Below are 24,706 nucleotides of genomic sequence, written 5' to 3'. Positions count from 1 at the left end.
AAGAGATTCAGAAGTAAGGACCTCCTAATTCGGTTAAACTTATTCTCAGATAAGTATATACTGGATTAAATACTTTCTGCTTGGCTGTATTTCTCATATTAAATAACTGTTTCACCTTTTTATAAATCAATGTAATATTATGTAATAGCATAAACATGCTGAAGTCTGTACTTGAAGAATCTGAGGGAAACATATGTTTTACTGGTATCATTCACCAAGCTTGCCCAAGTACCAAATCACACGCTGCATTTGCCAGAAAATAATATTGCTTTGTAGCATTAATTCCAGGTGACCAGTCTTTCTCAACAAAATCAGATCTGGTGTTTACTCCATAAAATAGAGTGTATTTTGGTTCTGGGTGGACTTAAACTTTTTGACCAACCTCTCAAATTGATATTTATGTGTTTTGTATCAAACAAGAACATTTTTCCCATTCGTGTCAAGTAACATCCAGTACATGTTAAGTATAGAGTCATAAAATAAATGATTCTGTCCATTGTCTTTTTTATGAATACAGAGAAATAATCAAGAATGCATTATTTTCATAAAGCATCTTCCCTTTTCTTTCTCCTTCTAAACCTGGAGATTAATGTTGAATCAAAAGTATGTAAACTTCATGAGAAAATCTGTTGTTTTTTTTAATTGCATTAGAATGTTTCAACTAAAATGGTAGACAGTTTTGTTCAGGTAATAATCAGAGTGTTAATGTGGAAGATGAATTAAAATATTCATGAAAATTAGTTTTCATTTAGTTGAAATGCTTCCAACTGTCCATATTAAAAATCCAATCAAGGTTGCAGTCCTATTTTTAAATAACTTTGCTTGGATTGTTGGGGGATTTGATGTAAATCTCTTGCTAGTGGATCTGGTACCACAATCAGGATTATAATGAAGATTTAATTTGAAAGATTCCTGTGCATAACATAATAGTATGATTCACCAATGACCCAACTGTATCTGATCAGCTATTCAGCTACTGGCCAGTCAAATTAAAAGAATCAGAAACACAAGATTGGGCATTCCGTTCAATAAATTACTAGTTGTGAAGCTGAATATTACTTACAAACTTTTTTCCCCTTAAGACTGCTGATGTTAACAACCAGCAACATACCAAAACCATTCTCAGTTCCAGATAGTTGGGGCCTACAAGAATCTTACAATTACAATACAGTGGAACCTCGAGTTACGAATTTAATCCATTCCGTGACTCTGGTTGCAACTCGAATTGGTCGCAACACGAGGGAAATTTTCCCATAAGGTTCAATGTAATTACCGTTAATCCATTCCGGCGTCCGTGGACCACGCGTCAGGGGCGGAAAAACGGCCGCGGACCACACAGCAGGGCAGAAAAATGGCCGCGGACCACGTGTCAGGGGCAGAAAAATGGCCGTGGACCACGCGGCAGGGCGGAAAAACGGCCGTGGACCACGTGGAACGAGCGGAAAAATGGCCACGGACCACGTGGAACGGGCGGAAAATGGCCGCGGACCACGTGGAACGGGCGGAAAATGGCCGCGGACCACGTGGAACGGGCGGAAAAATGGCCGCGGATCACGTGGAACGGGCGGAAAATGGCCGCGGATCCGGTTCGTAAGTCGAGGCAAGTTCGCAAGTCAAGGTAAATTTTTGGGGCCGGAGCTGGTCGTATCTCGAAAAATTCGTAAGGAGGGGCGTTCGTAACTAGAGGTACCACTGTACCTCATAAGTGTATGAAGGAAAAATCACTACAGCTGAAACATACATTAAATATGGCCAAATTAATCCATTTTCAATAATAACAATAATTGCTGCTGCATTCATATGCTAAGAATCAAGCTCATGTTTTTCTAAAAAATGAAAACCAAGCTTTCAATGGCATACCTTTCCCACTATCTTACTTGACCTTGATATAATTTTAATTAAAGATCTGTTTACTGCTAAATAAATTTGCTGGATATTTAGAACAAAGCTACTTATTTATGGAATAACTCATTTTAATATTGCATCTTTTGTTATAGTCCCATATGCAGAAGACCAGCATGGTTTCATAAAATTGTATGTAGAATCCTATGTGCTGGGTTTATAATTTGCTTTAATCACAATCCTGCTCTGTATTGTCTTATTATATCTTTAAAGTCTGGGACCTATAACTGAATGTGTAGTTCCTTATATACATAAGAGGAAAATGATTCCTCATTTGCTATTTCAGTTTCTCTGTGAAATATAAAATAAACAGTACTATTGTTCTTTTGTGAAAAGTTTTTGTAAAGATAGAGTTTTGGTCATTGCTGTTTTTAAAATTATTATACTGTACTTGAACGCTTCTTAGCAATCACTGACATTTTTAGTACTTGCTTCCTTCTTCAAAACAGGCATAGATAAACTAGATATAGCATGAGGGATCTACAGCAAGGCTGCTACTTTGCAGAAAGTAACATGTCAGAATGCCCTAACAACCCTGATGTTCCTTTTGATTTCATGACACTAGTCTTATCTTTCCCAGTCTTCCCCAATATCAATTCACATTCTAGAATTTCCCTGCTTAATCCAACAATAGATAAAATCCACAGCACTTCACCATAATTTTTCTGGGAGAGGAGATCAAATGATATATTCCAGATGTGACCAGAAGTATGTCTTGGACATATAGGAAGATGTTGTAGAGAGTAAAGAAGCTAACCTTGACAGAAATAAGCCAGATCTGTTACCGAAGCAACAAGGGAGAATACATACCTAAGTCCAAAACAAGAAGTCATGTGCAAAAGACTCAGGCAGACTCCTTTCTAATTCACTTGTGTATAAGGGGGGTGGGGGGAGGAAGGAGCAAAGCACAGACTTGCAAGATTCTATTACCGTAGCCAATATTAATAAAAATTGTTTTAGCCTTCATATACAGCTGATTTCTTGGTTTGGTCTCATAGTGGGGCTGACAGATGTGGCCTTGCCTCCCTCCCTCGGATCAGTGGCCAACATTTACCCACTATTCCTCTCCCAACTGTTGCCCTCTCAGTTAGGGGTAAGTCTAAGTTCTTTTTCTGGTTGTTGCCCCACCCAAACTCTCCACGCTGCCTGCTTTCTAAACACAATAAAGTAGGAATGAAAAAAGGCATTACATAAGTTTCTGGGTAGGATACTAATTTCAAAAATACAAAAAGAAGATGAAACAATCACTTTAGCTTCTATATAGGCTCCAAATAAAAATAAAGAACAATTTTATAATAGATTAAAAAAACAAAACTATTAGAATTTGAAGAAGGGGAAATACTTGTTTTGGGAGATTTTGGAGTTATAGACTTGAATTTAGATAAATCACAAAAAAAGTGGGAAGCTTCTGCAAAAAGTATTTAAATATATGGAGGAACAGGCCTTTACAGATGTATGGAGATTACAAAATCTAACAAAGAGAGACTACACTTTCTTTTTGACAAGACATCAGTCATACTCTAGAATACACATATGATGGGAATCTAAGACTTTAACACCATCTTTCAAAAAAGTACAAATTCTCCCAATGACATAAGCAGATCATAATCCAATTTTAATAACATGGAATGTAAGTAGAAAACTACTTTTCAGATGGAAAATGAAGGATGGATTATTACTTCATGACAAAGTCTTACCAAAAAATAAAGAGGGACTACAATTTTTCTTCAACACAAAAAGGATACCAGGAATCTTTCATATCACTGTCTGGGAAACAAGCAAAGCATATATGAGGGCCTTTTAAGAACAATTAGAAGCTAAAATAATAGAATTGGAACAAAAGCATAAAACCAATCCAAACAAACAATTGATGAAAGAATTGCAAGAAACTAAACAGCAATTAAATTTATTAAAAACAGAAGAACTACAGAAGAATATAAAATTAGCTAAACAAAAAAATCTTAGTACATTTGAACACGCAAACAAACCTGGAAAATTATTAACTATCAACTCAGAAAAAAGAAATACAAACAATAGTAGCATTAAAGAAAGGGTCCAAATAGTTACATTCAAGACTGGAAATAATAGAAGGATTGGCAGTTTTTTTAAAAGAATTATATTCCAAGACTAATATTGATGAAGCTGCTATGAATAAATATTGACAAGTCGGTTATCAAAGAATTGATCAACATAGGCAAATTTCTATTCTCAATGTTCTAAGCTATTTAAATAATAGAACATTAATTTTTAAGCACATTATACAAACATCAGTGAATGGAAACAACACCATGTACTAAAATTTTTAACAATAAAAAGGGGGAAAAGCTATCTATGTTCTCATTTCACAGTATTTCAGCTGGTAAAATGCAAGCTATGGGAGAAGAGGAAAGAAGTCTTCTGCCTTGGGAAACTAAGGAGGCCAACAACTACATAATGATTTAAAATTTGCCCCATTTGTGCTGCAGTGTCTCAATCTGGGGATGCTTCCTTGCTGACTATGATGTGCCAAAAGGGGAATGGTGGTGAATCAGAGATGAAAGCTAACTGCTCCAGCACTGGAGTTGGCATGTAATTATATATGACAACATTGCTTCTTGTTGATACAACAAAGGATAGGTAGTGCTTTAAACCAGTAGTATGAAATTATCTTTTGTTTTTCCACTTGCATTTTTTAAAGATCTGAATTGCTCCCAGAAGCCTGTGTGACTGTTTTGAAGAATATGGACAAACTAATCCAATATCTTCTGCACTACATCTTATTAAGTTCTTATGCATTCATAGAAGTCACAGTTCTTTCCCAGGGTTGCTTTCTATGTTCATACCATATTACCTCATATTACAGAAGGGAAGAGATTCATACTGAAGTGGTACAGGTAGTCCTCGCTTGATGACCACAACTGGACTGGAATTTAGGTTGTGAAGCAATGAGGTCGATAAACAAATCATCACACAACCCGACCCAATTTTATGACCTTTTTTGCAGTGGCTGTTAAGCAAATCACCATGGTTGTTAAGTGAATCATGCAGTTGTTAATCGAATCATGTGGTTCCCCATTGATTTTGCTTGCTGGAAGCTGGCTGGGAAGGTCAAAAATGGCAGTCATGTGACCCCGGGATGCTGCAACAGTTGTGAGAACTGGTTGCCAAGTGCCCAGATCGTGATCACGTAACCATGGGGGGCATGCTGCAATGGTTCTAAATGCGAGGACCGGTCATAAGTAGGCTTTTTAGCACTGTCATAACATCAAATGGTTGCTAAATGAATGGTCGCTAAGTGAGGACTACCTGTATAATAAATAATTATGTTTATTCATACTTTAACATGTTTTAAAGTTTTCTTTTGGACATTAACATTTCTAGTGATTTGATCCTCTAGGTTAATGGGCTTCCTGCTACAAGTTAAAAGAAAACATGGGGGGAGGATAAAAAATAAGAATACATGAGTACCTTGTCATATGACATGTATTAATTATTCTATTAATGAAAATATCTCATTGGGGTACTTTTTTTTTACTCTTTGCAAAAGATGTTTTTTTATCCCAATTTTGCCCTTTGCCAGTGTTTTTTCCAAGCAGCTCACATCTCTAATTTTAATATCTGTTCTATACCCATCTGAATAGACTACAATTAAAGAAGGCTTTACAACAAACCTGAACTACATGGCCTCATAAATGCAGTTGGTTACCTGTAACTAGATGACCTTACCTAGCTCATTGATTGCATGAAATTATATTACATATAATCTCAGACTGAATGTTAAGCAATTCTTCCAAAGACTTTCAAGTCCACATTTAAGTGTCATGCTTTCAATGTAATTAGCATTAAACTGTGTGGGCAGGGAATTAACGGAAGACAGGTGGAAGTGCTGAAAATCATACTTCTCATTCTAATTCTTCAATTCCTGTTTTCTTCAGTTCCTACTTACTAAACGTATCAGTAGCATTCATCTTAGTAAAGAAAGAAACAAAACAATAGAAGCCATATGTTCATAATAAAATGCAAAATATTTTAAAATCTACATTTTTTCTGTCAGAGAACTTAAGTTTTCTTACTTCACTGTTCAATTTATTTACCAAAGGCAATCCTATGCCAACGTATTTTTTCAGTTCATATTCAAACATACTGTTTCTTGGTGGTAGAAACAATAACAAATTAGGATATCACTCATCACTACAGATATGGAGAAAGTAAAAATATACTGGAACATATTCAGTGGAAATTCCAATATAGCGATATCCATGGAAATCCAAAATAATCATATCAGAAAAGAGAGAGTGTGTATGTTTAAGGAGAAATAATAAGTGAGGAAAGGCAGCATATATAAAATGTTGAAGAGGCTCTGTAACTATTCTATAAACAAACAAACATGCATCTTAATAAAATACACAATTATATTGGGAGTTGTTACTGTACCAGTCACATTAAGTACTAAATACCCATATCTGTAATTTATGGCTTGTTTTCTAAACATGGCAACATCTCCATGAGGTAAAACACTTCATCCCACCAATCCACAGAACCCTATTTTAATAAATTTAATAAATAAATAAATAAATAAATAAATTTTGACCTCAATCGCCGCAGTTCATTAACACTCAATATGGTAATGGTAAGGGGGCACACTTTCAACTACTATTAAACTCAAGGCAAGAAATGCTATAAAACGCCAGGGAATCTCCTGCAACTTTAGAGTTCCTTTATGGAGGTTTGGAAAGAAAAGCAATGGGCCTAAAACTGAATTGAAGAAAATGTCATCCCTTACTTTGCATTTCCTCCTCATCCTGCTAAACACCTGATGCTTGTGCTGTATTTCAGTTAGAGAAAGTGGGCACCAGGATGCCTCCCCTACTGCAGCCAGCTGAAACATTCTGTGCACAGCTGCTTTCACGAGCAGTAATTTCTGTCTGTCTTGATTTTATGTGTGCTGCTATTACTCCTGGGGCAGGAACAGCCAGTGATTTTAGGGGGCTGGTGGAGTTGCTCATCCTGCTGGAGATGGACTTGGGATGCCAGTCCAGAATTATTTGTTGTCAGCACTTCAACTGAGCATGTACAAAAGTTTAAAAACTTAAAGCTTAAGAAGTTGTTCCTTCTTCATTGCTAGCAAGAAAAGCCTTTCTTGTACCTGAAGATTCTGTTTAGTGTAGATATATGTATGCTACTTCAAATACTTTAAATTTCTAGATGTCAACTTCTCCTGGGCATGGAGCTATCAAGAGCTTAAGCTACAATTTGGCAGCAGGTGCTGATATAATTCTTCTGACAGATCAAGGAAACTGGGTAACCACTATTAGCAGGATGTGAACAGAAAATCCTTCATGCCAGCAAATTACCTATTCAATATTACCTGCCCAACACATTGTACAGCTTTCTCTGGCCCACTTTAATATCTTATCTTCCACAATGCTAAAGGAAAGGTGTAACAATACCCTTTTGCAGAGTGAACTTGCCTTTGTGATCTGCAGGAATCTGAGACTTTAACCTAGTAAGCATTCTTTCTGATGTCTTTTCTATAGCAACGTTCATCCTATTCTTAATAATGTTTCACCTGTTCTTATTTGCTTTATCTTGTCAGACTAGAACCTTAACATCTCCAGAAGATTGGCAACATTTCTTACAGTTGTCATTGCTTTTTGCATAAAAATATTGTTTTAATTTTTAGGATTTTATAACAAGATAACATTTTTATGCTGTTTTATATCATTTTGTTACATTGGTTACTGATGCCAATAAGTGTGTGTGTGTGTATACACACATACACACCCACCCACACTTAATAGTTCAGTAAATCCACTAGTTTAATATTTTAATTTTTATTAAATATTTAATTCTTATCTAATATTTTAGTATTTTACTCACATAGTTTTATCATTTAATGAATCAGATTTAAATTTCTAAATTCAAAAAATATTTAGTAAAACAGCATTCTACTTCTTTACTTACAGTATGTTACTTTGATCCATTTTACTTTCATCAATTATCTAGAAAATGTTTATGCATCTTAACCTAATCTCTGTAATCCTTTTTCAAAACTGTATATAATTCTGATTGATGACCATAACAACAGTAATTAAACTACATTTATTTACATTATAATCTCCTATTACGTAGTTTGCAATGAATTTATTATCTTATTCCAGCGTCATTGATAAGATACTGTCAAAAAAGTCAAGATAACAGCCCCTTCCGTTTTTGTATGTGTCATGCTATTGTTGAAATGTTAACTGTTCTTTGTCTTTTACTGTACGTGCTATCTCAGGTGAAAATTAAAAGTCAATCAAGAGTCACTTGTCTGAGAGATGGGCAGGTATATAAATATGACTAAATAAATAAAATGCTTCGTGAAAAGCGTAAATACTCACTACATCTAAGCAAGGTACTTTTGTTTGTAAAACAGGCATGTTTTATTATTTTTATCTGGAATCTTGCTAGAATTGAAGCCTGGACAGATGCTCTATAATATATCTTTATTGACTTATGATACCAGAGATCATGAAAGGTGGGCGCTTAACTTTTAGAGATTTACCAACACAAGTCAGACTTGTGAATTATATTTACTTTTAATTTAAATAAAAATAGGAAAAAAAAACATGAAAGTGGGATCTGCAACCAGTAGCAACTGGTGCCCACTGACAAAAGATTGTATGGAAGGTAAAGCTCCTAATGATAGGCAGAGCCAGTGGTAAAAATGACAGACAAAATTCCTTCTATTTCATACCCACACATGCATTTTCTCTTCCTCCTTCACTTTCTTTCTCCTTTCCCACCCACATACATACATGCCTGAGCAGTGATTGATATTGGAGGAAAAAGAGCCTAGATGGGAATATTTAAAATAAATTCTCACTTAAAAAAAATACCAAATCTATACAGGGCAACAAAGGTGAAAAGCCCAGTAGAAGAATAAATTAACTTCACTAATATTCTATTTAATTATAAATTAATATAAGCATCATTTAATAATAAAATATAGGCTATATGTAACATATGGAATGGAAAGGATGGAAAACTTAAACTAGTATTTAAATCATTTTCATCATAGATGAAAATCATAGATGTTACCTAGCTGGATAGTCATAGATGTTACCTAGCCGGGTAACAAAACGTTTGCAAGAAAACAACCAAGTTCAGAGAACCCCAAGGACTCTACAAATCATTCTTTCTTGCTAATTTAAAACAAAGCACTATATTACTATTTTAGTCAACAATTTCTTATGTTGTAAAAATCTGCAAGTTTGCCATCTTTTGTTCCCTGCTTGTAGCAGCAAAAAAGGCAAAATTTCACAATGATGACTATACAGTACTTGTTGAACTTCTTTCTGTCAAGCAAGAATATTGCTTAACAGATGCATCAGTAATTTGGTAACAATCATACACATTTCTATAAGGGTTCTTATGACATGGCTGTTACTTGCAATTCAAGAGATAGGACTGAATCAGAAAATCACGAATGTAAGGGAATTAACTAGTGGTATTGTTCTGTTGCACATATGCAAAAACTTGCAAAATAATTCTAACAGATCTTCTACAGCAGTTTTGTTTTATAAATTTCTATATGGACTGACTTACCTAGGAATAAAGCTAGATCAGAATGGGTTCAAACAGTGTCAGCTAGGACCAAATAGATTTGAGATGCTACTAAGCTTTTCAGATCTTCTGACCTAGAGCATTAACTGATCAAAACAATAGGAATCTCTCTCTCCCCCCCCCCCCCCGCTTTAAGAGCAGCAGGGAAACTCTCAATGAAGTATTCAGTATTTGAGAGAATTAGTGACTTCTGGCAACTCTCCATAGCTACAAGATTATAGGATCCAGATCAGTGTTAGGTCTTAAACTTCAAAGACCTTTTCCACATTCTCTGTTACACAAGTTGACATACATATGATGAACTTTATTTTGGACCTGGACCAGCATATGGTAAAAAGTGATTACAAAGTTATATGTACAATTAGCAGCTAGACTTTAAGAACAGCCTATGCCTATAAACTATATGAATGGTAGCTATGAAATTATGAAACAGAATTATGACTAAATGAAATTATGAAAATTATGACATAGAACATAAAAACTATGGAATTATTATGAAATTCAAAAATATAAAACGTAAGATTAATTTAAACTAATACTTAATTAAATTTATAACAACTAAATGCTATAATAAAAGTACTGCAATAAAGTATAATAAGATAGCATTCCATGCTGCCCGAAAAGCTAAAGGAGTAGCTGTAACAGTAAAAACTATTAAACTGCATAACAAGGAGACAGGATCAGATTACAGATACAGGATGTGCAAGCCTGATTAACACTTGCTCTCAGTCAATTTCTACCAGATTTTGCATGCTGTTATATAGAATTTAGCAACATTGTAAATTATGAAAGAAAAATCCAGGAGAAGTTAGTAGATATACTATTAGTCTGGGTGGTCTGTTAGCCTGGAGAAGTATGTGTGAGTTATACTATGAATGCCTCTGTAAATGAGCAGTTGAGAAGGACATGCCTGATGGTTTCAATTTCTCTATCATCGCAATGGCACAGGTGTCCTGGAAAGAGGATCTTCCTGTATCTTTCCTCTTAACACAGCTGCAGCATGGAGGAAATGCCCTCTAGGTTTAGATGTTTCTAGTTGCCTGAGGTAGAATCATATGGTTGGAAGGAACCTTAGAGGTCTTCTAGTCCAGCCTCACTGCCCAGGGAAGGAACCCTCAGACTATTCCAGAGAAATGGCTATCCAAATTTTCTTGAAAACTTCCACTGATAGAACTCCAGGAGGTAGGCTGTTCCACTGCTTAATAGCTCTTACAGTCAGAAAATTCCTACTTATTTCAAGCTGTTATCTCTCTCTTACAGGTACTAGTGCCCATCTTCAGCTTTTATTAATGGGAAGCTGACAAGCTGAATTAATCCATTATGCCCTGCTTCAGAAGAGTTCTAACCTGCTCATAAAATGGAAAAAGTTGGGAAATATATTTCAAAACAAGCTTAAAAGAGGGTGTCTCAGCTTCAGTCATTTTTCACTCTCAAGATGGTGGTCTCTCACTGAATAGAGAAAGGAGCCACTCTATCTACAACATGCCATGGTCACTCTGATTTATAATTTTTGGTGGAACGCTCCTGGTCTTTTTGGATCTCTCAGTGGTTTTTGATATTGTTGATTCTGGTATCCTCTGGACTGCTTACAAGAGTTGGGGGAAACTCCCACACTGGAATTGCTCTTTGCTAAGCACAGATTTTCAGTTGGGAGAAAGGAAAGGTCACCTTAGTGGCAGCTCCCTTTTAGGCTACTGTTGGGTTTATCTCACACATCCCTGCTTTTCAACCTCCTGAAACTACATCAGGAGGTACAAGGAGCAGCATGTTGAGTGATAATCAATATGCTGATAATACTCAGATATATTTATCTGAAGGGCTTGACCTTGGAAGCAGTGAGGGACTGGATAAGAAAAAAATAGGATGAAGTTGAATCCCAGCAGCAAAGATTTGCTTTTTTACCATTGCAGCTCTCCCTGAAGCAAGATGCCTTGGTGACAGTTGCCCATGCCCATAACACTTTTAGGTGGCACTAATGCAATGTGCTCTAAATAGGAGTCACGTTGAAGGCTATGTGGAAGCTGCAATTGTTACAAAATGCAGCCATCTGTTTACTGGCAGGTGAGGGGTTACCAAAATACTGGCACCAGTATTACAGGCATTGCATTAGTTGCCTCTGAATACAGTTGTTACTGGTTATTATTTATAAAGCCCTACATGGTACGGCACCAAGGTGCCTTCAAGAACAGCTTCAATAAAACCAACCACCCAGTGCATGCCTCCGGAGTAGGGATACTTAGAATCTCCTTGTTGTGTGAGATTTGGGGTGGAGAACTATGAAACAATGCTTTTCTTTGAGTGTTCCATCCCTCTGAAATAGCCTTCCCCCAGAGACCTCGATATCACACTCCCTGCTAAAAGTTGGGAGGGCATTCAGAAGAGAACATTCCATAGGTCATTTGACCTCTAATGTTTCTAGAAGTGGTCACTAAGAAGGAATACTATTATTGCACTAATAGGAGATACTTTTGTTATATTTATGTTTTATGGATATATGTAAACCACCAAGCATCTATGTGGAGTTGACGCTACAAAAATTCTGTAATAAAACACACACACACAAATGTAATTGTTGGAACCAAACAGCACTCTCTATAGTTCTCCAGAACATTAAGAGGGTGGCATTGCCATAGAGTTGTATCAAGTTGGGGAATGCATCAACATTTAGAAATGATTGCACTGTATTGGTAGCTTGGGTGGGTCATGTCCTTATCCCACATGGAGCTCAGGACTTTGGAAAGAACACTAACTAAATATGGTCTCCTGGACAAGACCATCCCAATATGAGACTATGCTGTAGAAGGTCAAATGAAAATCAGGATATGAAGATGTTTGACTAGAAATGGTGTGCTGAGTTCACCCTCAGCGATGAAAGCTCTCTCAGTAACTTTGGGCCAGGCACTCTCCCTTAGCCCAAACTACCTCTCAGGGCTGTTGTTTGGGGAAAATGGGAAGGAGAATTGTGTACAACATCTTGAGCTTTTGAACAAAAGGTTAGATATAATTCAAACAAATAAATTAATAGATTCCTCACTGAAGTATAATTCTCTGCCACCAAATACAAGGGAAAATCTAATGTGAGTCCTGCTATGTGTGATGGATGTTTGAGACATCTTCCTAGTTGTTGTGGGGTATGAATTCCCAAGCCACTCAAGAAGGTAAAACATTATTTCATCAGAAGTCAAATGCTACTAGCAGTTCCATTTTCCAGCAGCTATACATCCTTACTAACAAATGACAGTAATGGGTCACTTGTCCTTGTACAGCAGTGAATGATAATCTGGGACATTCCTCTGTTTGGATGTGAGGCTACTTGGTCTGGCACCAAGATAAATGCCTGGTCTTCATTAATACCGAAGAATAAAATAAACTGGAACATAAAGATATTACACATATACAGCAGGTTTTATGAATCTAATGGTTGCCTGTTCTATTAGAAAACAATTCTGTTTGTGCAATGGAGGGAACATCAATACCATGTCTGGTCCCTGAAAAGCTGTCTCTGAAGGTTGATAGGTCAAGTATGGTATATGGCACCAAGTAAGTAAATAGAAGTAAGTTGCAAGGCCTGAACAAATCAGTAAAAGGAAGAACTTTCTGCTCATGCAAAGCTATTACTGGATACAATCCTTACAGTTGATTTCGCATCATACTATGTTTTATAACTCACACAGAATCTTAATGAAACAGGTTGTTAATGTAGTAGAGCGGAGATTTTGAGCTATTCAGCTTCTGACTATTCATTAAGACAGTGAATGTTTATGGCCTTATGCTCTGTGAAAGTACAAAATCAATTTGAAAAACACAAAGAAATCTAGAAGCAAAGCAAACAACCAAAAATATCTTGACCTTAGTAAGAGTACCCAGCAGTTTGACTGAATTTTTTTCTTGAAATGGTACAACAGTGCAATTTACTTAATCTTTGCAACTGCAAAAAAGTCTGTAAGCCTGCCCTCATTGACTTACTAAAATAAGACTAACTGTAAATGTTTAACACTAGGAGAACAGCCTCACTGATTTTAAGGCCATCAATCTACAAAACAATTTACAAAACAGTTCTTAATGAAATGTTTTAAATAATATTTTAAGAATTAATAGTTTAATACCAATACTACCTATCAACTATATTTAATGGACAAAAATAGGAAATGTTTATGCCAATATATAAAAATTTACATTTGGAATTGTGGATTTATAGAAGTATAAAATATACAGTATAACATTGTAGCACTGGCATTATATACTAAATACTGAAAACTTTGCCAACAAGATTTGGGTATTTATTTTCATTTTCTTTATTGTTATACTGATATTTTTAATTGTATTTGCCATTCAGAGTCACTTGTGCAAGATGGGCAGCCATATAAAATAATAATAAAGTGTAGTAATAAGATATAATCAAAACTAAAGCAAATTTAGATGAGTCTGGGATTTATGACAAAGAAGTAGCAGTCAGTATTTTGATTTTGTCCCCAATGACTGTCTTACCTTACACTAACAACAGCTTATCCTAAATTAAATAATTTCCACTGGTATTATTAAGAACTTCTTGCCATCACTAGAATGAAACTGCTTTCCAGCCAAATTTAAGAAAAAGATTCAGAATAACTCAGCTAATTATTGCAGCAAACTACCAGAATTATATAAGCCAAGAAAACAGGGGAAAAAAAATACAACATGAACCCAGCATGGACTACATAGGATATATACATCATGGCTAGAAGCTTGGAAAATGAGTTTTAGTGATAGCCATTTTGATAACAGGGCTCTTCAGAAAAATACATCCAAATAATAGATTTTTGCATAAATACCAGATAATAAAGCAATAAAGATGTCTTCCTAATACTTGTCTTTCCACAATACTTAACAATTATTACACCATTATTCCTAAACTTTTGCCATCAGTCTGCTTTAAGCATTCCAAGAAAAAATATGCAGAATACTCAGTGTGTTCCACTATAACAAATAAAATCTCTTCATAACTCAGCCGACTAAAGCAATGTTTCCCTCTTTCATACTGGAAGTATATGTAGTTTTTAGTAAGAGGAGGCCACAACAGGTCAACTTCTGGTATGTTCCTAGCATGAAACAGTAAGGCATTCAGAACCCTATTAGTACTTGATTCATTGCTATGTTATAAAATTCATAACAAATTCAAAAGCACATGGTGCAGAATTAACAGTAATTAGAGAGTTTAACACAACTCTCCACTTTGAGGGTTGAATATTGTCTCTACAACATTATCTCACCTAATTACTGTCTTTCACTTTTTCATCTGTTCTTTGACAGTGTCCTGAGAGGTAATAATGGTCCTGAACGCTACCACTAAATACCATTTGTCAATGGCCTCTAGGATATCAATGGATCCTAACCACAGAGACTGAGAAATTACCTGGCTCTGCCAATTTTCTGCAGCCTGCTTTGCTTGGCAAAAAGGTTTTGGTATGCAGCCTGCTGCTGTCAGTACTTAAGCTCTGGGGAAATTTTTACTCTTGTCTGCAAAACCCTCTATACCTCGTGGCTATCAGTCGCAGCTACCACCAGCACTTTATCAGCGTTGCTATGCGTAGTCAGTTCTTCCTGGATGCCGCCTGTGAATTGGGTATGTGTGATGAATTTTCATACAGATTTTGGACTAAAACTCCTATAATCCTTTACCACCATCTATCTTGGCTGAGGCTAAACACACAATATAGACTGCTTACACTTGGACTACAGATTTATTGAATTAGATAACCATTAAGCAGCAGGCACTTTGTCCTGACCGGCATCGTCCATGTGTCTCCCATGTAAACATAGTGTCTTGCATGGGTTAGCATACATGTTGTGAGAATCCTGTTCCCAGGCATTGTGTATTTGAGAATGTTGCCACATAATCTGTTACTCTACTATTGGGAAGGCACAAGGTCACAGTATGATGTGACATAAGCTGGCAAAGCTGTACTGTAGAATCAGCCAGGCTGCCATCAAGAAAAAGAAAGCCTGGTTTTTAAAAAGTTTTAAGGCTGTAAATGAAACTTAACACTCATTCCATAAGACTGCAAGATATTTTGCTGGCCCTTTATTACTATCCACAAATATATCCTTCCACTAAAGTGTGGCAAACTGTTTAAAAGGGGAGATTTTGATATTTGAGATATGTCTGGGAATAAGCTGGCTCAAATCCTCTTAGTAGAAGACTGCTCGTTTTCACCCTTCAGCTCAATATAAATGTCCTGAAGTTTCTTTTCAGAATGTTTAACAGTTTACTGAGCATATGCTATGCCGATTGATAATACCCAACCCCAGTACAATAGTTTTGATAAAGAATTTGATTCACTTCTCAGAGATCGTGAGTATAATCTTTGTTTTTATTAAAACTGTGATGTTATAATCTGAATAGATATATTTAATGTAATACATTTTTAAGAAAAGATCAACAATTAAAAAAAAATTTTTTTTAAAAAAATTCTTCTTGAGTACAGACAAAACAAAAAACAGAAACAGAAAAAGAGGTGAATCAAATGTGGAAATCCATACAGCTTTTTAAAGGGGGTAGTTCAAACTACAATCATTCTAATTTTAAGAATGAAACAAAATGTGCAAATATCCCTTGAAACGCTTTAAAGAATTTCCCAGTTATAGATGGGATGTGAGCACCAGAATCCTAGGATCTACAGTCCATAAATTTGGAGAACATAGGTAAAATAGGATTGACATGATGATTATTTTCTCCAGAACTGTCTGCCATAGTTTTTACATTGTTTTACATTTTACTTGATCTCCTGTGAACCCTAACACTTTTTTTGCAGATGTATTTTAGATGCAATCTGATTTTTTAGGGTTTTTTTTTAGTTTTTTCCCATTATGCTCTCTTAATCTTTCTGTTATATCCTATAAAGTATCTACTATCGCAAGAATGTGCAACTTTCTTGGGTCAAAGGCTACTCGCTAGAGAGCTGCAGATGTTATCACTGAAAGAGATAAGACATTCTGCTCCTGTTTCTACTTCTATTTTTGGGGGGGGGGGGAATCAGTCCTCTTGTCCTGTATTTTGGCAGAACAATCCCAGGATGTGAATGAATGCTACTCAGGTGCTGGGGGCTATGTGTGACCTATAGATTGCTCATCCCTGCTCTACTGCATTTCTATCTAACTAACTGCAGAACTACATATTGTGCAATTTACATGTTTATTATTTAAACTTGATTTTTTTTAAAATCAACATTTGTAAACTTTCCGATATTTTTAAATAACTTCCATCCCCATCTTGTAGTATTATATAAAATATGTTACTCCTTGCAGTTTGTATTTCATGACTGATGGATATGAAACTAGCATTAAGAGTATTAATAGATATATGCTTTATTCGTCAATATATGTGCTTTTTCATCATACTTGCAAGTTCAGTTAACCTAGTCACAGGCATACATAAGCCATGTGAGATAACTGAAACCCTTCAGTTCAGATATCCACTCAGCCATGATACCTATTAATTGGCCTAGGATATGCATGATTTCTCAGGTTATCTTACCTCGCAGGATTGCTACTAAGTCAGATTGACAAACTTCAAATTTTTATATAAATCAAACAATCCAGATAAAAGAATATGCATTCTGAAAATACACAAGGATATCCCCACTAATCAAATAATTCTAAAACTGAAGAATCTATTATATCTATGTTCCTAGAGATTGATTTCCATCCAGGCTAAAATTTATCTTTCTCCTTTTACTAGGGATGATACATTCAATGTTTAAATATTAGATATCTATATATAATAATAATTTATTAAACTTGTATGTTGCCCATCTCTCAAAGCAGGATACTTACCTGCTCTAGCCACATCAGTCTGAGCTCTTATTTTGTTGCTGTACACATTTAAAATATATAAAATGTGTATGTGTGTGAGAGAGAACGAGACTGATTGGGGGACTGCTTATATTCTACAGCCAACGTTGTTTCATTATTCTAGTGTTCCTAGGTTTGTATAGGTACATCTTACATCAACTAGTTGGCTGGCCCATCCTTCAAGAGGGATTACTTTGATAATATGAGTCACCTGCTAAAGTGGGAAGGCCATATATTTTTTCTGTTTTCACCCCAGTCTCAACCCACTAGACCTAACAAAGTCTTCTTTCAGTACATCTGTAGAGAACTGTGGTTACAGGACATCAAGCAGCTGACTGTTTCACACTGAAGACTTCTAGGTTGACTGAAAGGCTGATGATGTGCTAGTGACACCAACACAGTGTTTTTTCCTTAAACCAGCAATACCTGTCTTTGGTAATATAAGATTAGGTTCTGTTTCATAGCATCTCTTTGATTCAACAAAGGGGACAAAATCTCTAATTGATTAACTTTACAATTATGGAAAGCCCAATTACAAATTTTGAATTAACTTCATTTGTTAATACTCTTTCCTAGTAGTGCAGTACATTAATAATAATCTTTTCAACATTCTAGTTCACATATTAACACATTTTAATTTACCCAAGTTAAAGATGGGATATAATTTTTCAGTCCCCATACTGCCATGAATATATATTATAAACATTAAATTTTGCATAAATGGCACTATAATGTTTTTTCTATGTTGATTTTCGGCTCCAATTTTCTCACTGTAGACATTTATTGACCTGTAACAGAGCAAACCTTACCTAAAATAAAAGTTAACTTATTAAATTGCAAGTGTTAAGAATTCAAAAGGTACAAATGCAACAGACCTGAAAGGGAAGTAAAATCCAGTGTTCCTACACTTCTAGGAAATTTGCTATTCAAATATATTGCTGCATAAAGGAAAAATGCTTTCTTTAAAACACACAAAAATGGATGAAAGGTCCTTTTTACTATTTTTTAACCCAGCATCAGAAAATATGTATTTACACATATTTCACATTTTGTCCCTTAAAATAATCGGGGGTGGGGGGAGGGGAGAGGCAAGAAAGCAGAGCAACAGTTTTGAGTTATATCTTGTTGCAACAGGGAGTATCATGACACAATGGCATTGTCATTCATGGCTCATTTATATCTATATAACATGTCAATCTGAGTATTTTAAACAACTACTAACCCCTGAACTATTACCAGTTGTTACCTGGATTCCTACAATCCAGTAGAAGTCCAAAACTTGCTGCCTCTACCCTAAAATTTGTATTGACAACATTACAGGCAGCCCTAACATCCAAAGAGGCACAGTACTTAATCGTATGAAACTCTCTACGGTCAAATATTTAAAATTATCAGAATTGTATATTATATATCAAGTATATAAAACTATCCAAAATCTCTATATCATTTACAAAATTAAAGATCTTTTTTACACATTTCCAAATTCAAACAACATTCAACACAAAAAAATCCAGAAAAGAACACTAAAAATACTCCATTCTCCAGTTTCTTCCATTCAATACAGTCATGAACTGCAAGAGATGCAGACAAACAGGGACAGAAACAAATAGGATTCAGATGTCTATATGTGTGTTTTTGTATACATAGCACATATAATTTAAAGATCACAAGAGTATAGTTACTTTGGCAACCAGCTCAACATCTTATATCCCTAATATAGACAGTGAGGATATAAAAGTAGTGATGAGGGCGAGAGGGAAACTGCTGTCATAACAACCTTCCACTGAGAACTACTGAAATAGCAAAAATACTCTGAAAATACTACACAGCCTACTGTAGAATAAAGGAAAACCGAAAACATGCCGATAACCCAGTGAAGAACACAAAGAAAGAGAACAAGAAATAAAAAAAGGAAGGGCGATTTCCCCAATAAAGTTCATTTTGGTTGCCTTTCTGCATTCTCTCAAGGGAGAAGGGGGACACTTACCTATGCCCAAAGTCTCATGACAAAAGCCCTCGCGAACCAGGCGTGCCGTGTGCCCTCTCCTTCTGCACAGATCAGATTCTTTGCTCTGTCCAGAGAAAAGGTCCAGCGCTCGCTGGAGAAGGACTGGCACAACACCAGCAAACTAGCGGGCAACTAGGGATCTCTTTAAAGACTTCATTGTACGGCGAGGAGAAGGAGGAGGGAAAGGAGAGAAGGCTGCAAAGGCTGAAGTAACGGAGGGTGGGGGGCCCTCCAGCCTCCATTCAATTACTCCTTAAAATAATACAGCCCTTCCGAAGTTTAAAAAATGTCCTAAAAACAGCGGGAGTAGAATACGGGTCGGGGGACATCACAGAAAGGACTCACCGGAGGGGCTGACAGAAGGCTCAGAAGCGTTACAGGGGCCGGGGCCACCCTAGGTGACCAACACGCGGGGGAACTTGCGTGGGGAGGAGGTCAGATGGGACACGTGCAAGAGGATAGATGGTTCAAAGAAGGGCAGCACTCCGGAGATTTCTGGAGAGCCGCGTCTTCCAGATCCGAGCTGTTGTTTTTATCTCCATTTCTGGGAAAGCCTACTCCCTTCTTTCTCCCCCTACTCCTGCCTCCAAGAAGTCTCCGCCAGTGCTCTCAGTCTCGGGAAACGGCGAGGCGGCTGTCCAGCCGCGAAGCAGAGCAGGCGCCTCTCCCTCCCTGCGGTAGGAACGGCATTCCCTTCTCCCCTTTTCCAGTTCCCACCGCCGTCGCCAAAGGCACCAATTCCTTCGAACGCCGAGAGGGCGCGAACGGTCTCGCCGACCCACCCCGCCGCCGGAGAAAGCAGGTGCTCCGAAGGAGGAGCCACTCATTCACTCACCCGTCCTCGGTGGGAAAAGGCGGGAGCGCCGCCGAGGCGCCGCCCTGGGGGCAACGGGGCAAGAAGAGCAGCAGGAGCAAGAGCGGGCGCAGGGGGGAGCGGCGGAGCCCGAGCTGCTCCTGCGCGCGCTCTCGCTGCCCATGCCCGGCGCCAGTGCTGGATGGAGGAGGCTCCGCGAAACCGAGAGAAAGAGACAGAAGCAGGTCGAGAGAAAGACTAAGCCGGGGGCTCGCGCACGCGCGCGGCCGACGAGCGGCAGCGGTGAAGGGGGGAGAGAGAAGGGTGGCGGGCGGGCGGGCTGGACTGCCGGCGCTGGTGACGGAGAGGAGGCGCGCGGGGTCGCGCGGCGAAGGGGGAGCCCTGGCCCTGCTCGGGGAGAGCAGCTGGCGTCACGGTCTTTCCCCTCTCCTGCTGCAGCGAGGCTCGCATCCTCCCCGTGTGGCTCTTGCCGAGGAGAGCCTGGGGAGCCCCACTCCCGCTTGGCGTACAGCGTGATCCCTGTTCGTTACGGAGGCGGAGGCTCCCTTGGAGCATTTCTAGCCTCCATGACTTTACTTCGCTCCCCTTTTCCCCTTTGAGGCTCCGCAGCAACTCATTCAGTTGGAAGGTCATTCCGCAAAAGAAGGGCCGAGCCGAAATTTCCCGTCCTCTTATCTTTCCCACCCTTCCGCACCCCCAGTTCTGCACCACGTGAAGAAATAGCAAACCTTGGTACGCTTCCTTGCTCGCGTAAGCGCAGAGAAGCCGGGCTTGTGCAAAATCAAGCGAAAGCAAGGACAGCGCTCACGACACGTTGCAAGATGGGCTTTTCATTCCTGCAATGGATAGTCTTTTTGTTTGCTTGCTCGCTCGCTCGCTTTCCCATCCCAGAAAGCCGCATTACCTTTGTTCACAACAAATGAAATGCCTGTGCAAGGAGGCCTGGGGAGGGTGAGAAAAGCCCATTTTTAAAAATGTAAACTTGCGATTCGGTGCCTGCCTCTTCGCCTTTACAAATAAACCCATACAAAGACAGGTAGAACGTCATAAATGGATACACGGGCCGAGCTAGGAAGTCGTGCGATGAGGCAGATCCGTAGGACGCGTGGACGTGTTCGGCTTACTGGCTTTCGTAGGAAGGGAGAAGGACCCGCGGGAGAAGGGCTGGTCCGTTCTCAGCATTTGTGCGGAGTTAGCCGATCCATGGCACCATCTTCCTTCCTTCCTTCCTTCTTGAACTTTTATGCCGACCGACTCCCAACAACCGACGCTCTTTCGATCTGGATGATTACAATTCCCATAATCCCTAGCCAGTATGTACCCTTGCAAACAGTACACTAGAACTGGGTAGAAGTTTTTGTTTGTGTCACTGCAGGATTGCAGAGTTTGGTAAGCCTGCACGCTGCACCTGATGAGATTTATTATCGTTAATAAACATAATTAATACAACCCGTCAAAGGCTTCTTGTCCTGCGTACAAGCTTTTACTACAGCGTGCATATTAGGCAAGGAGGAGAAACAACTGAGTATCAGCAAGTACTATACTGTTTTTTCCCCAGAGCATTCCTTGAATGGCACTTACATTTTGAGTCGTGTGTTCCTTATCGTTTTCATAATATCAGTGTTTCTGGGTCCATGCTTATTTGGGCCTTATTTAAGCTGCAGTTGAATTGCCGCCATTTCAGATTTCATTTTTAGCTAACCTTACTTTTTACTGTTCAAATATGGGTGTGTTTAAGCACACGCAAGTGAGGATAATACCTCTGATGAAGTGGAAACTAGGAGAGATTGTATCAAAATATAATTTGAGAGCATTTAAGATGCTACAAGTTTGCTTGTAATTTTAGTTGCAATAGAAATGATCACAGCCACTCCTGCTGGTAGTCACTAAATGTAGACTGGGGATCCGGGCCACTAACAGCAAAATAAATATGAGGTAGTACTGAATAAGGGAAAGCCTATTTCTAACAGAGGTCTGCTTTGACCTAAAAGTGGGGAAAGCTGCTATCTTCATGTTCTAGTTGAAAGATTTCCAGAAACATCCAGCTGGCCAGTTACTAAAACAAAACTGGACTAGTTGAACCATAGACCTGATCTATCAGGACTCCTTTTATGGGTTTTTTCGCTCCCTCATGTTTTTTTTTTTAAATTCAAGAATATATCACAGGTTTACACAAAAAGAAGTCAAATACAGAAAGGACTTAATTGGGCAGATGGCTGGACAATTTGGAAGAAGGAAGATATTTGCTGGGTTCTTATTCTAATCTCAGTTTTGCACTGAGAAGATAAAATGCATGTACTAGGGGAAAGTGCATGTTAGAAAAATCCCTTCATCAGTCATAACTTTTAATGGTGTTGGGACTTGTACATGCCAATTATGCTATGAGCTATATCATTGGGAGTGTGAATTTGTAACAGGCAGGTCAATAAACAAGGGCACACAATAAATAGGATCCACTGGAAAAGGAAATGGCAATCCACTCCATTGCCAAGAAAACTAAATGACCATTTACAACCAGAATAGTGTCAAAATGATATTGGAAGATGAGCTCCTAAGGCTGGAAGGGGTCCAGCAAACTACTGGGAAAAAGCAGAGAGCAAGAACAAGTAATACTAGTGCTTGTGACATGGCTGGATTAAATCAAACAGGATGTCTAGCTACTGATGTGGCAAAAGACAAAAGGAAAATTTGATGCTGCCAAGATACCATGGCTATGTGGAGGAATCAACCAAGGCAAACCTGATGTTGTCAGAACAGAAATGTCAATTTACACAGGAGTTTAAGAAGCCTTACAAAAGCAATTACTGACAAACTATTGTGGCAAAATGAGTTGGAAATGAAATGAACCAAAAAGCATTTAAAAATAAATGTATTCACGAAAACAATATACAAAATGGAAATTAGAAAAAAAATGTACTAATTGGAGAAAAGTGCACAGATAAATGTGAATTAGGAGATTTTTGGTTGTTTTCTCCTAAGATGCAGTTCCTTTTGCCTCTTGCCACATCAACAGCTGGACGTCCTGTTTGCTTTAATCCAGCCATTGTCATAAGCACCACCGTTATCTGTTGCTCTCTGCTTCTGTAGCAAATTGGACATCTTCTTGCTTCTACCCTTGGGAGTACATCTTCCAGTCTCATTTTGACACTGCCCAGATTGTAAATTTTATATCTGACTGATTCAACAAAATGAAACATGTTTTTTGGTTTTTGTAATAGCACAACTTCCTTCGCAGTCATCAGAATTCTAGGTCTCAATTCTGGTTGAAGGGTTGCCTAGCTTAAATGTTGCTCCAAGTCAGGATATGCTCCAATTGAAACATGACTGACAAGTGCCTAAATCCTAAATAATTATTTCTTAGAAAGCTCAGAGGATGGTCATTTTGCCAGCTAATCAGACAACTTGTTCCAATATGGCATTCGCACATTCGCATTAAACAAAATTGTTGGACAGTAACACTGGTTTTAAATGACATTTGATAATTATTTCTGGTTGGATGATGATTTCTTCATTATTTTCTCTTGGTGTTCGTGTTTTAGCTGGTCAAATCTACCTTCTTAATAATCTGAATTGTGCTTTATATGCCTTCAGACTTTTTAGGCACATGTGATAGAGCATGTATGTGAATAGCTCCCAAGTTAGGTGAAAGTGAGGTGAAATTAGAATTTCAGTTTCAAATTTTATTTCAAGGTCTGCATGCAAAATCTAATAATTTGAGCACTGACCAGACATGCATATATGTAGATAAGTACACATGTAGGTGTACACATTCCTTTGTGTACTCAAAGACTAGTGTGATCCTGGCTCCCAAAGGCACTTCCTGAAAGGATGAAGAAAGGAGAACCCAGGAGAAAGAGGTCTGACACTGCTGTCTGGTAGGGACACAGTGGAACTGAAAGTGTGATGGTTGAGGTGGAATAATATATCTGCCCAACAATCCTTACTGAGATCACTGTTTCACCACTTCTATTAGTAACAGAATAATAGAAATCTTGACTGGGAAAAATAACTTTGTTTTGCTCCGCTCCCTACAACAATGTCTGCTACTATTATCAATAAAAAAAACCCTAAAACAATTATCTGTTCTCCACTGTGCAGTGGATGTTATCATTCCCAGGGTTTGGGCACTACAGAGAGAGACAAAAAGTTTCACGTCACATGGAATACAGTTACAGGTAGTCCTCACTTAATGACAGTAATTGGGACTGGAATTTCCATCATGAGGTGATGTCATAAAGTGTGATGTCACATGATGCTGCTGCTTAGTGACGGCAGTTCTGGTACTTCTGATTGCCATTATTAAGCAAATCTTGCCCTGTTGTTAAGTGCAACGTCACATGGTCGACATTTGCGACCTCCTGCTGGCTTCCCCATTGACTTTGCTTGTTGGAAGCCGGCAGTGAATGTTGCAAATGCCGATCACATGACTGCAGGATGTTGTGACATCATAATTGTGAGCTGGTTGCTGAGTGCCCAGATCATGATCACATGACCATGGGGATGCTGCAACCATTGTAAGTACAAGGTCTGGCTGCAAATACCACTCATTCAATGCCATGATATGT

At 38.0% G+C, this 24,706-nt stretch overlaps 1 protein-coding gene across 7 annotated transcripts in view; it reads right to left on the bottom strand.

Annotated features, from left to right (window-relative positions):
• Positions 1-21,401, bottom strand: part of FUT9 (fucosyltransferase 9) — a 71,352-nt gene extending 49,951 nt beyond the window's left edge. For 4 of the 7 annotated variants that reach the window (XR_003085270.2, XR_001559996.3, XM_025169777.2 and 1 more), the window contains exon 1: positions 19,307-21,401. The gene's annotated coding sequence lies outside the window, so the exon portion shown is untranslated. The remainder of the gene's footprint in view (positions 1-19,306) is intronic. The other 3 variants (XM_015888914.3, XM_025169783.2, XM_025169779.2) reach the window with 2 other exon arrangements.
• Positions 21,402-24,706: the final 3,305 nt, after the last annotated feature.

The sequence above is a fragment of the Python bivittatus genome, unplaced genomic scaffold, assembly GCF_059951505.1.
Source record: "Python bivittatus isolate LINGU-HERP-01145 unplaced genomic scaffold, Pbiv_v1 ctg000020_np1212, whole genome shotgun sequence".
NCBI lineage: Eukaryota > Metazoa > Chordata > Lepidosauria > Squamata > Pythonidae > Python > Python bivittatus.
Note: the sequence above shows the minus strand (reverse complement) of the source record. Positions and strands in the feature narration are given on the sequence as shown.